At 44.2% G+C, this 12,348-nt stretch overlaps 1 long non-coding RNA gene across 1 annotated transcript; it reads right to left on the reverse strand.

Moving 5' to 3' along the window:
* On the reverse strand, positions 1–8,997 carry LOC309847204. Its single transcript, XR_014302368.1, has 3 exons — positions 8,913–8,997; positions 239–333; positions 1–133 (listed from the first exon to the last, which is right to left on the reverse strand). It is a non-coding gene; the product is annotated as an uncharacterized lncRNA (long non-coding RNA).
* Between the last annotated feature and the right edge of the window lie 3,351 nt (positions 8,998–12,348).

Here is a 12,348-nt window from a genome sequence, read left to right on the forward strand (position 1 = left end):
CAAACAAACAAACAAACTATAAACATACAGATGTTTCCCACATTCTAGGACACAGAATGGACACAAAGGTATGCCAATCGCTCCATAAAGTCTGTAATTTAATTTTAGAGACGTGGACGTTTTCACATTCCGTCTGCAACACAAAGTAGCCAGCGCAAGGGTAAGGTTGGTAGGGGGGATGGGGTGGGGGTGGGGGGAAGGGCAGGTGACAGCCACAGCAGCCTCCCCACCTGCTCACCCTGGCTCCTTCTGTTTCGCGGTGGGATCTCTGGGCGTCAGCTATGTGGTTCCACGTTGCTGGCCTCCGACCCCTTCCCTGTCCTTGAACGGCTTCTGCAAAGTGGTGATAAGGCAGGGAGGGACTAGCAGTCTATTCGAAGGCATGAAAGGGAAAATACAACATCCATAGTACAAAGCGTGTGGCTAGTCACGGGTGGTTCGTTTTAAAGATCTCATCTTTTTTTCTTTTTTAAAATCATATTAAAAGGGACTAGTAAGACTGTTAGTGCTAATGCAAAAGCAGCAGAAGCAAATCTAAAACATTTCAATGTATGCAAAATGTGATTTCCTCAAGACCTTGGAAAACTAAATGATTGCATACATTAGTAGAGACCCACGTTCCCTAGGAAAAACGGTTTTCTCTGCATGGTGGAATCTCAAATTAGAGTCCTTCGTTGGCTTTTTTCTCACACATCCTCAAGAACTGTGTTCGATGAGAAGCAGAGCATGATGATGAAGGGGTGGGGAGGAAAGATAGAGCATCTTGTCCGTCACTTTAGGTTTTTGTGGGAAATGGCCATGAATAAACACACAGAAGGAGGGGTGGTTCCAGAGCATCTCTGTAGGAATGCGTTGGGAGGAAGAGGCTGAAGCTGTGTTTCATAGCACTCTAGATAAGACAGAGACAGTATCACTTCCAACTGTCCCTATGGCAAAAATGCAGGAGAGTAACTTCTAGAGAGTCTGGCCAGTTTCCCCTCCCCCACTTCCACCAGTCCTTGAAAACTCTTTGAGGCACCTTAGAGGCTGACTCTCCTGGTCACGAGAGTCTAGATGGGGATCTCACCTATCTCCATGACTGACTTCACGGAAAAGGCTGGAACATGGTTAGAAGCAGACTTTTGAGGAGCCTTTCTCTGCCAGCCTCCAACAACACTGGCCAGTTAAGGTGATCTAGCTAGTGACAGCCCAATTGTGAAGAACTCTTGTTTTCCCATGTGACATAATGCCAGCTGTAGCTTGCTTGTCTAACTAATGTAGACCTGTTGATCATGGGCCCTCATGCGAGAACCAGCTATTTTGTTTTTTTTTTTTAAAGATTTTATTTATTTATTTGACAGAAGAAGAGAGAGAAAAGAGACAAAGAGAACACAAGCAGGGGGAGCTGCAGAGGGAGAAGGAGAAGGAGGCTCCCCAATGAGCTGAGACCCTGATGTGGGGCTCCATCCCAGGACCCTGGGATCATGACCTGAGCCAAAGGCAGATGCTTAACCAACTGAGACACCCAGCCACTCCTTTTTTGGTTATTTTACTAAGCTTGGTAGTACCTTGTTTCTTGAAAATGAAAACACAATTATTTCCTAATTATTTTTATATGATGCTATTTATAAAGTGCCATATGTTTTTAAAATATATGAGAGCCCTGGCTGAATGCAGTTATAATGAATTCTGTAAATAGAAGTTAATAAATATTTAGACTTTTCAGCACATAAAAAAGGGCACGAAGAAAAGGGACGTTATTTAAATTTTATATACTTTAATGGAAGAAGTGGTTCAGTTGTCCTCCCTCCCTCCAAAGCAATGATTTTCAGGCTTAGATTCCCACCACCGCATGGTGTCACCAATTATCCCAAGGGAGGCCATAGAATTGCCATTGCCTTGTGCTTAGCTCATCACGTTTGTTGATTTTATAGAGCCATGTAGACGTTTGTCAAAGACGGTCATTTAAAACGCAGCCTGGCAGGTTAGCAGGAGGGGTGGGACTGGAGGGGAACCTGGGAGGCAGGGGTGGAGCAGAGGAGGTGAACCACTGGCTCATCAGCCCAGGGCACTGGCCTGCGATGACCTAAAGGTGGGAGAGTGGAGAGTGAGGCAGGTGCTTCCTTCCTGCTACTGACCAGTCCCAGAGGAAGCCTCAGTCCCGGAAGAGACGCAGGAAAGTCACGTGACAAAACGAGCTGCTCCCGGACACTCTAATACGGCTCAAAATCAGCCACGCTGTACACCGTGTGCATCATCTTTTTTTCTTTTTTCCTGTCCTTACTATCTGAAATCTTCCCTATCTCTGCTCCCTCCCTTCCTTTCTTCTTTTTGTTTTCTGTGGCCTGTCTCACACTCAAACTAATCCAGATGTATTTCTACACCTCCATTATTATTGTTGGGGGCACTAGTGGGACATTAACCTTTACAAAATATTTTAAGTTTCATATTAACTGGCATTTCCACCACTCTGTCAGTATCTTCCGCTGCTCTCTCCATCCCTTCGGGTATCCAGGAAATTCTGCTCATTATTTCAAAGGAGAATGTGACTCCGTGGAGAGCAGGGTAGGGAGGGTCAGCAGGTTACACCTAAGCCCTTGGGGTATGATGAGCACTTCGAGGAAAAACAAAATCTTTAGGAAGGAGAATATTATAAAGGGTGCTAAGGGAAGAAGGCTTCTCTGGGAACTGGGAGGGGTTTCCTCAGCCCCTGTAAAGAGACCAGAAAGGAGAAGACAGATATTTCCTTCTTGTTAATAACTAGGAGACTGAGAAGCAATCTGAGAACTGGGTGACAGATACAAATAGCGGATTGAGTTCAGGGACAAGAGGACCACAGAGAGGGACTTCAGTGAAAGGAAGAGGATCTTTACACAGCCTCACAGAAAAATTCCCACACCTCCAAGTAGGTGCAGAGACAGCGGGGTCTAAAGGTGCCAGTTGGACAGAAAGAATATGTCACCGGTAACTTGTGGGGGTCAGCAACTGAGGACAAGGGCATACCCCAGCAGACATCTGTGTGGAGACTCTTGAAGCCAGGTGCCATCCACCCTTATGAAACTCACACCTTGGTTTTCTCTGTGAACCCCCAGAATTCACATTCATCCATGGAGGAAGAAAGCGCAGGAGTGACTGAGACAGGGTTTCTAGGCTTGAAATAGACATTAAATTTAGTGGTAGGAAATAAACCATGTTTTAGTACATCTGAATTACGAGCAAGGTTCATGTCGCCTATGGTGTTATTCATCCTTAGTCTGTTGCGTAGATGTTAGAGTGACTAAACGTATGGTTGTAGATTATACCATTTCAAAGCATTTCTATGAACTTGTTCAAGATGTGATCTTCCTCCAAAGTGTATTGAGGTGTCAGGAAGGGAATGATGCTCATATCACTGAGGAAGACTCTGGAAAACAGGGGGAGTGAAAGTAAGGAAGGCACTCGGCATCACAGAGCTGACCACCAATCCTTTTCTTTCTCTAGAGATTTTATTTACTTATTTGTCAGATGGGGAGCGTGAGAGAGAGCGCGCACAAGCAGGGGTACGCAGGTGGACAACGCTAAACCGATGGAGCCACCCAGGGGTCCCCCATCAATCTTTTCAACCCCTCCAACCACCATGCTTTTCCACCACCACTACTGTTCTCCTTCCCTATAATTACCATAAAAAGTTTCAAGTCTTCTTTAGCATGATTTTTTTTTTTACAATCTTTTAAAGCAAATTAAATTGTGTATTTAAAAGAAAATCAAGGCAATGGGGAAGGAACTTGCTTTGTTTTCAAATCTGTCCCATCTAACCCCATCATTCTTAAATATCATCAAACTGGAGTGTGTTCCAGTTTTTGAGGGAAAAGACTCCTTCTTATTAACCTTTGTGTGTTTTGCATGGAGTCAGATCAGGAAGTCATCCCCTGATTGGTTCATCTCTTACAGATTTTTTAGGAGGACATCAGCTGAAAATACGCAGAAGGCTAGAGCTGGGAAGATTTTGGGATCACCCACTCAACAACCCCTTGCATGTGTGGTGAGAAATGTAGTGAATGTTCAAGGTCACCTAGCCAGATAGGGGCACAACAAGTAGTAAAAATGCCTGGTTTCCTTATTCTCTCTACACTGCACTGACAGCTCACTTGAGCAAAAATAAATTCAAATCTTGATGAATTTAGCAATACCCCCTAAACTCCATTTATATATTTAAAAAAGCCCTCAAACCACCTCCCTCTGGAATTTTTTAGTACGCAGTGTTCTCCTTACTTGAGAAGCTTTAAACATTTTTTCCACAGAGAAAAAAGAAGTCACAATAAATTTCTCATATTGAAAATGTCAAGTTCCTGTTTGTTAAACGATGATGTCAGGGACTACAAAGTATGAATTTCTGGTTGGATATAAACTCTACAAAGACTTGGATTCCAATATCTGCAGAGATAAGAGTGATAACTAGGAAGTCGCTTGGCGTGGGTTGTTTTGAAAGCGTTGTTATGACTGTCATTGTTTACAGCAAGGCTGTATATGTGCACGGCTGAGAGAGAGATTGCCGTTACTGATATTTGTACTCATATTTGTCACTGTCACCTGGCTCCACAGCGGATATTGCCAAAGGGTCTCATTCTCATGCAAAAGGCTGTGGCTGACAATGGATAGGACAAGGCACCGATATTTGTTGAGTATCTAATATATTTAAAGACCATGCTGGGGGATTGATATTTTCCACTTCTGCAGGACACTGGCTGGCCTACTGTGGCTTGAGCACTCCACGACTAACTCCCGTGTCATTCACTGATACGGCCATACAACATATAGTCTACAAGGAAGCACTGGGTTTTCAGCTGTTGTTCTAGGTGCTGGGGATAGAGCAGTGAACAGAGCGGACAGACTCCTTACATTGCTAGAGCTTACACTCCAGTGTGGTGGGGGATGAGGAAGACAAAAAAAAAATGCAAGCAAATAAATGAACAAGCTAATGACTTTCTTTCTATGCTGTGCTAAGCACTTAATTGTACCATATCATTTAATTATCAGAACAAGCCATGTGGGTACTACTATTCATTTAATGTTACAAATGAGCAAAATGAAGGACAGAAGGCATAAATAACTCTTCCCAAGCTCTCGCAGCCTAGGAGTGACGGATGAAACAATCTCACTGCGGGGCTCATTCTACAACTTTATCAAAACCACCCAGTAAATGCTAGGACTTAACTCCCGGGCTGGTAGCGGAAACAGCTGACATACTTAGCAAAGTTTCGGTAGGCACACCCAGCATGGACAACAAGTCTGGAATAGGGGTGTCTAAAAAGGTTTTCTGGAGAAGCTGAGGCCTGATCTGGGTCTTGAAGAATAAATCTTGAAGGGCAATGCCAGCCAAGAGGGCAAATTTAATACCGTGCCTGGGCTGTGGTGTGTGCGCTAGCCACGAGACAGGAAGCCTGAAAGAAATCAAGAAGAAAATCAGAAGAGTTTTGGGTGCTACCATAAGGAGAAGTTTGGCTTTATCTTGTAAAGGTGAAGGGAGCCAGTGAGTGATTTGAAGAAACAGAGTGATATGATCCCATTTGCATTTTAAATGGGATTTTAAACTCCTTTGGGCTCCCTGTCTTCTAGGGACTTGGTAAGAATTGACTCTCTTTCTCTCCTATCCCCTAAACCCAACTCCCAGTGGAATCCTGGGCCAGGCTTGTCATACTCACCCTAGACATTCTACCACCCGTAAAATATGCTATCCATGATATAAAGAAATATTTTGAACTGGAATGCAAGCTGGCTAGAAGATCTCACAGTCAGAAAATATTCTGGATTATAGATCTTTTCTTTTTCTTCTCCTGCCTTTATCCTACCTAATGTAAACCTTGAAGCTGACAAGCTAAGAGTTTAAAAAATTTCACCGGACCGCCTCAGCACTTATCATGAGCCCTAGAGCCTGACGACTTAGTAGAGCTGGGGAGGAATTCAAGATGTTTTTCTTGCTGTCCTCCCTTAAGAAAGTGGTCTTGCAGTGTGAAGAAATCTTGAGCTTTGAAGTCTGATAGAACTGGGTTCAAATTCCTCCTACGAAGGCACAAACTGCATGGTAGCATAATGACACTTTTCTTTCTTGTTTTTCACTTTTTATTTATTTTTTATTTTTTGGAAATGGGGGAAGGGCAGAGGGAGAGAGAGAATCTTAAGCAGGCCGCACATCCAGTGCAGAGCCTAATGCAGGACTCGATCTCATGACCCTGAGATCATGACCTGAGCCAAAATCAAGAGTTGGACACTTAACAGACTGAGCTACCCAGGCGTCCTGACGTTCGTTCTTCTTTCTTTCTCTCTCTCTCTTTTTTTTAAAGATTTTATTTATTTATTTGAGAGAGAGACAGTGAGAGAGAACCTGAGCGAGGAGAAGGTCAGAGAGAGAAGCAGACTCCCCACGGAGCTGGGAGCCCGATGCGGGACTCGATCCCAGGACTCCGGGATCATGACCTTTATTCTTTCTTTCTTTCTTTCTCTTTTTATAAACAAGAAGGATAAATCTCTTCATTCACGCTTTGCTTTTTATGCATGAATGAACTCTGGAAGGACACACAGAAACCAACACCAAGTGATCTGGGGGCTGGGAGAGAGGAATTGAATAGATCAGGAGCAAGAGAAGAAAAATTGTTCATCTTCATGTATATGTATCTTTAGAACTTTGAGTCAAAAGTGACGGAAATACAACTACTCATTAGATTGTGGTGAGAACTGAGATAAAGCATGTTAATAATAAGACCCTCAAACACAGGATGAGAGACCCAGTCCTTGCCCTCAGGAGGGTCATGTAGCTCAGTATGTTTGGATTTAATGATGAGGTAAACCCAGGAATGTCCTTCTTCTTGGTCACAGTGCAGAAGGCACAAGATGGTACCAGGAGAAGGCTATCGAGTTGACCGGAAACTGCCACTAAACATAACACAGAAAAATGACAGTTGCCTCTTCCAAAATGATCAGCGAGCAGCCACTCTTTTCCCTCTTTATGGTCACAAGCAGATTTGTACACTGGAGAAGTACCTCATTGTTTCCAAGTGGGAAAAATTTGGACATTGTCCTTGAAAAAAATCTACCGCCAAACTGATCTAGAAGTATACTGTATGATTTCCTTCCAAGCCCAGACTTACTGGTGAAAAGCCTCTTTGAGAAATAGTGGGTGAGTGGAAGGGGCAAAAATCGGAAAAATGGCAAGTCTCAGTGACTGAAGGCCATAGTTGTGAAATTCTTTGAATTCTTTGTAAAAGATGATCAATACCCACAGTGATTCATGGGATTCATGACTAAACATTTGCTTCTAGTTTCCTCTTAGCAAGTATTTATGGAGGGCCCCCCCACACCTCACGCTGTTTTAGATGGTGAGTGAACTAAAGGAATACTGTATACAATTCAGTCTCTGTCCTCAACATGTCTGTATTTTTTTTTTCCTCCTCTTGGCAAAAATATATCAAGCATCATGCAAATGAGTCTTCACTTATATGTAATAAAACACCAGGGCAGGGAGAAAGCCACCTTGGCGGGGTTGTCATGGTGGGGTGGGGGGGTCCTTAGATGAGCTTGGATGGATGGGGCCACCTGGCTATGGAAAGACACCACAGTGAATTATTTTCAGTAATAACAGTAATCTCTATTTCTTCATGGTGAGACAAATTCAAATGTTCGTTGTACTTTGTACCAGAAAAATTAAGCGGTGGCCATAAAACCGTGTAAACATGAGGACAACTAATCTTCCTGCTTAACCATTTGTTCCTGAAGTCACTTTTTATATAATGAGCTGTTCTGAGAAAACCGGGGGCAGGAGCCTGGTTTCTGAAAACAGGAAATAAACTCTCTGAAGTGTGACAATTACATCTCCTGCCGCTTTGGGCCTTGCAGTTGGGGTGGGCCTAGCCAGCAGGAGCACTCCCCCAGGTGTTGACAGAAGCTTATCATGAGCCCCCTTGAAAGAGCTTGGAAAATTAGTTAAAAGCGGGGGAAGTTAGTTTGAAGATCCACTGTTAAGTAGATTATAAATCTGGGGAGGATTCTTAAACAATTGTGACCTTTCCGAGAATGATGTCTTTTGAGCAAAAATGCACACACACATGCACACAGACATATTTGTATATGTATTCAAATTATTTCCTAATTTTAAAAATAGTGATCCATTGATAAAGCTGCCCGCCCCCTCATATCCTGAAGCAATAAATGAGCAGGGTGGAAACTTCGCCAACCCCCTCCCTCTGCTCCTGGCACCCATCATGCTGATGGTCCCATGCGGGGGCCTCTGGGGCCTCGGAGGGGCCTGGTTGTTGGAGGAAATGAGAAATGCAAAGCAGGGACATCAGTGCGGAGCTGAGAATAGGACAGTCATCTTTGGGGAACTGTGTTGCCCCCTCCAGACTACCCAGGCTTATCTCTAAGCCTACGTGCCTGGGGTGATTTCCTCGAATTAGGCCAGTGGTCACCATCATGGCTCCAATAAAGTTAATGAAAGGACTAATTAGTTGCAGAATATTATGCTATGGTTACAGTCCACTAAGGAGTAAAAACGTGATGGTCTCCGCTTCAGGAGCTTATGGCCTCAAGGAAATACAAACAGACCTCAATTTCCTTTTTTTTTCACTTGAGTGAATATATCTTACATCCTTCTGTCAAATCAGAAAGGCTCTGTCAGGGAGAATAAGCTCCCTTTCATATGTATGCAGAAAGAAACCGGAGGGGTTAGAGCAGTGGGCCCAGCCTGACGGAATCACCCTCTCCAAAGACTGCCTGAGGGCCCCTGGCAAGAAACGGCCTCCGCGGAGGAAATGTCCAGTCCCCTCTCGTCCCTGGTCCTGACGCCAAAGCCTGGGTTGCCTGCCCGAGCACGGAAGAGAGTCATCTTCCGAAAACGGAACATGAATGGTTGCAAACCCACTAAAAAGAGATTTTCCTTGACTTACCTTTCCTTGACTTACCTTGACGGAAATGAGCGTCATTTCCGTCATGAAATGATGCTCCCTCACCCCCGCAGACTGGAAGCTGTGATGCCAGAGGGAGAGGCTCTGGGCTCCCGAGGAGAAGAGCCATCGCTGATGGACACACAGATTCCCGTGCTCTTCTCGGAGGGCAGACCTCTAATTTCAGGAAGAATCGAGAGACAGCGTGTTCTTTCTGTGAGTAACCCAGAGTGCAGGTGCGCGGCTCATGAATCGGAGAGTTGGCACCTTTCTGAGAGTGAACACTGATGAGACCTCCAAGCGTGGTTGTTCCCTAGGTTGCTTTCAGTAAAAATTCAGAAGTATTTGTTTCGAGAATCTGCTGGGCTGTTTTCTGTGGGTGCCCGCCTTGCTTGACTCACTGTCTGGCCGGTATTCCTATGCTTTCCTTTCCTCTCACGTCACAGATGTGTGGGTTATTTCCCCACACCCATGATTCTCTGAGACCAGCTGAGTGTCCTACAGTCCAAGTCAGTTCTGACACTATCTACCAGCAGATCGTCTGGCTCCCATGCATGAAGAGCTCAGGCTCACAGGGTGGCCCCTGCGACACCCACCCCAAGCCTGAAGATAATCACCTGTATTTCTGATCAACTGGCCACAAATAGAGGTTCCCACAAGCTTCTCCTTGGAGAATTCAGGAAAACATGTCCTTACACTTACCTGTTTATTACACAGAGTCCAATAAAGGATACAGTTGAACAGCCTGATAAAGAGATACATAAGTTGAGGTGTGGAAGGGTCCCACATGCGAGAATCTCTTTTCATTCTTTTTTTTAAAAGGGATTTTATTTATTTCTTTGTCAGAGAAAGAGAGCAAGCTTGAGTAGAGGGAGAAGCAGGCAGAAGAAGAAGCAGGCTCCCTGCTGAGCAAGGAGCCTGATGTGAGACTCAATCCTGGACCTTGGGATCATGACCCGAGAAGAAGGCAGATGCCTAACTAACTGAGCTACCCAAGCATCCCTTAAGTGCAAGAGCTTCTGTCCCGGTGGAGTTGGGGTGGACCACCCTGCCAGTGTGTGAATATATTCAGCAACCCAGAAGCTCTCAGAACCCCATACTTTCAGGATTTTGTGGCGGCTTCATCACCTAAGCATAATCAATCTTAACTCAATCTCTAGCTTCCTCCCCTTTCTGGAGAATTAGGGGTGGAGTTGAAAGTTTCAAGCTTCGACCATGATTTAGTCTTTCTGGTGACCACCCCCAACCCCATCCAGGGGCCCACCAAGAGTCACGTTATTGGAACAAAAGAATTCCAAGACAGTTAAGAGTTCTGCGTCAGGAACTGGGAACAAAGACTGAAGATGAGCAGGAATTGGGGGAGAAACAAATACATATATTTCTTATTGTTTCACACCTGCCATGTCAGTTTCCCGAAGATAAAGGCCAAGAGCATATGGTCTATTCAGAGTTCGGCACTAAATTCATACACATGAAAGAAGGGGTGTATTAGGGCGAGGCAAATCCTCACATATCCTCCTGCCATTTTGCTCCAAGATTAGGTAAGGCTGGGTGACCATGTGGATGTCACATGGGAAAACCTTCCAGAAAGCAAAGGACCCTCAGACTCAACTTCCAGAGCTTGTATTATTTTCTAAGCCCCATTGAGCTGGCCCCCTCCCACCTGGAGTGTGATCTGGGGTTGTCCTATTTGGTTCTTGGGTTTTAGCTTCTGCTCTGATTTGTGATCCACCTTCCCCCCAGCTCTGTGCATTTTTCTCTTTTCCCAAAGTCCCTTGATTAGATAAGGTCAGCCCTTATTCTCTGCTTTTGTGTCTCAGCTACACACTTGGCTCCTTCTCAATTTTCTACTCTGAAAACCTTCAATTTTGTAACTCTGGGGAAAAATGCAATAACTGGGGTGGAGAGCCTATTGTAGCCTTTCGAGCACCTCCCAGACACCTGCTATGGGGGTGGGACGGGTTGCGGCTTTTGCTTTTGGGCTCCTGGCAGCAGTATTTTTCATGAAACTGGGGACCCCAGGTGCTGTTAACTTTTCAGATTCCAGTATGGGAAGGAAGCAGAAAACAGAACAAAATGTACACCAATTGAAGTCCTTCGGAAAAATAGTTGAAATCATCTGAGTTCTGGGTCAATGTATGTGATAAAAATTGCTTATCATTAAGGCTGAATGTTACCAGAAATATGTGGCTATTAATATCTGGCTATTAATGAAACTTAAAGGTCCTTTTGATAAAAACAAAACAAAACAAAACAAAACAACACATCCTTCGAGTCTTGTCATTGCATCTGAAAATTCACATTTTCATATCCAGACTCTGTTCTGGAGGAACAGAGGACTCTGTTCAAATGCAACCATTTTTGGGGGAAGTACTCACACGAATGAGTCACCATTAATGTGTGAGACGTGGTGAGTGACACCGTGTCCTAGATGAACAGGCTCTGAAAAAAGGCAAACGCAGATAAGGAATGTGTCTCTCTCACAGAGAGAACCTAGGAGGTTTTCGAGCTGTATTGTCAGCTGTGATAGACGCTGGCTATGTGTGGCTGCTTAAACTTAAATTCAAACTTAAATTAATTAAAATAAAATCAACAATTCAGTTTCCAGTCACATCAGCCATATTTCAAGGGCTAAGTAGCTGCATGTGGCTACCATATTGGACAGTGCAGATATAGAACATTTCTGTTATTACAGAATTTTTTTAAAAATCATTTTTCTATTACAGAATGTTTTATTAACAACTCTGGTCTGGGGTAGAAGAGACTTAGTGGAGAGGGCATGTCTAAATGGACTGTTTCTATGTTGTGTTTAGAATCCCAAAAACGATGAACAAAGTACTGGGAAACAGGTAGGGGAGGGGGAAAGACTCCAATGGAGAAAGGAGATCATAAAACACAGGTGTGGCAAGGAAACAAAAGGCAAACATTGCCTACTTTGCAATTTTGCTGGGAGTCTCTTGATTATGTATTCTATGAGGGAAAAGCAGAATTTTCTAGCAACTCACTCCTGGGTTCAAATTCTAGCTCTGCTAAATACTAGTGGGGTAGCTATGGGTACTTCTTAATCTTTCCTTATCTGTAAAATAGAAATGATAATTCCTACCCTGCACCACCATCAGGAAAATTAAAGGTAAGATACGTGAATCTGGTCCGCCATATGTACTTGACAAATTGGAGCTGTTACATTCCAGCACACAGGTGGTCATTCCATAAATAGTTACTGAGTTTAATTGAAGGGGAGTACTTCAGGGGCACTTGCCTGCCTTAGTTGGTTAAGCGTTGATTGTGGATGTTGGCTCAGGTCATGATCTCAGGGTTGTGGGGTCAAGCCCCCTTTGAGCTCACACTGGGTGCAGAGCCTGCTTAAGATTCTCTCTCTTCCTCCCTCTGCCCCTCCCCCCAGTCTCCCTCTCTTAAAAAAACAAAAACAAAACAAAACAAAAAAAGCCAAAGA

This window comes from Mustela nivalis, assembly GCF_964662115.1.
Source record: "Mustela nivalis genome assembly, chromosome: 1".
NCBI classification, from domain to species: domain Eukaryota; kingdom Metazoa; phylum Chordata; class Mammalia; order Carnivora; family Mustelidae; genus Mustela; species Mustela nivalis.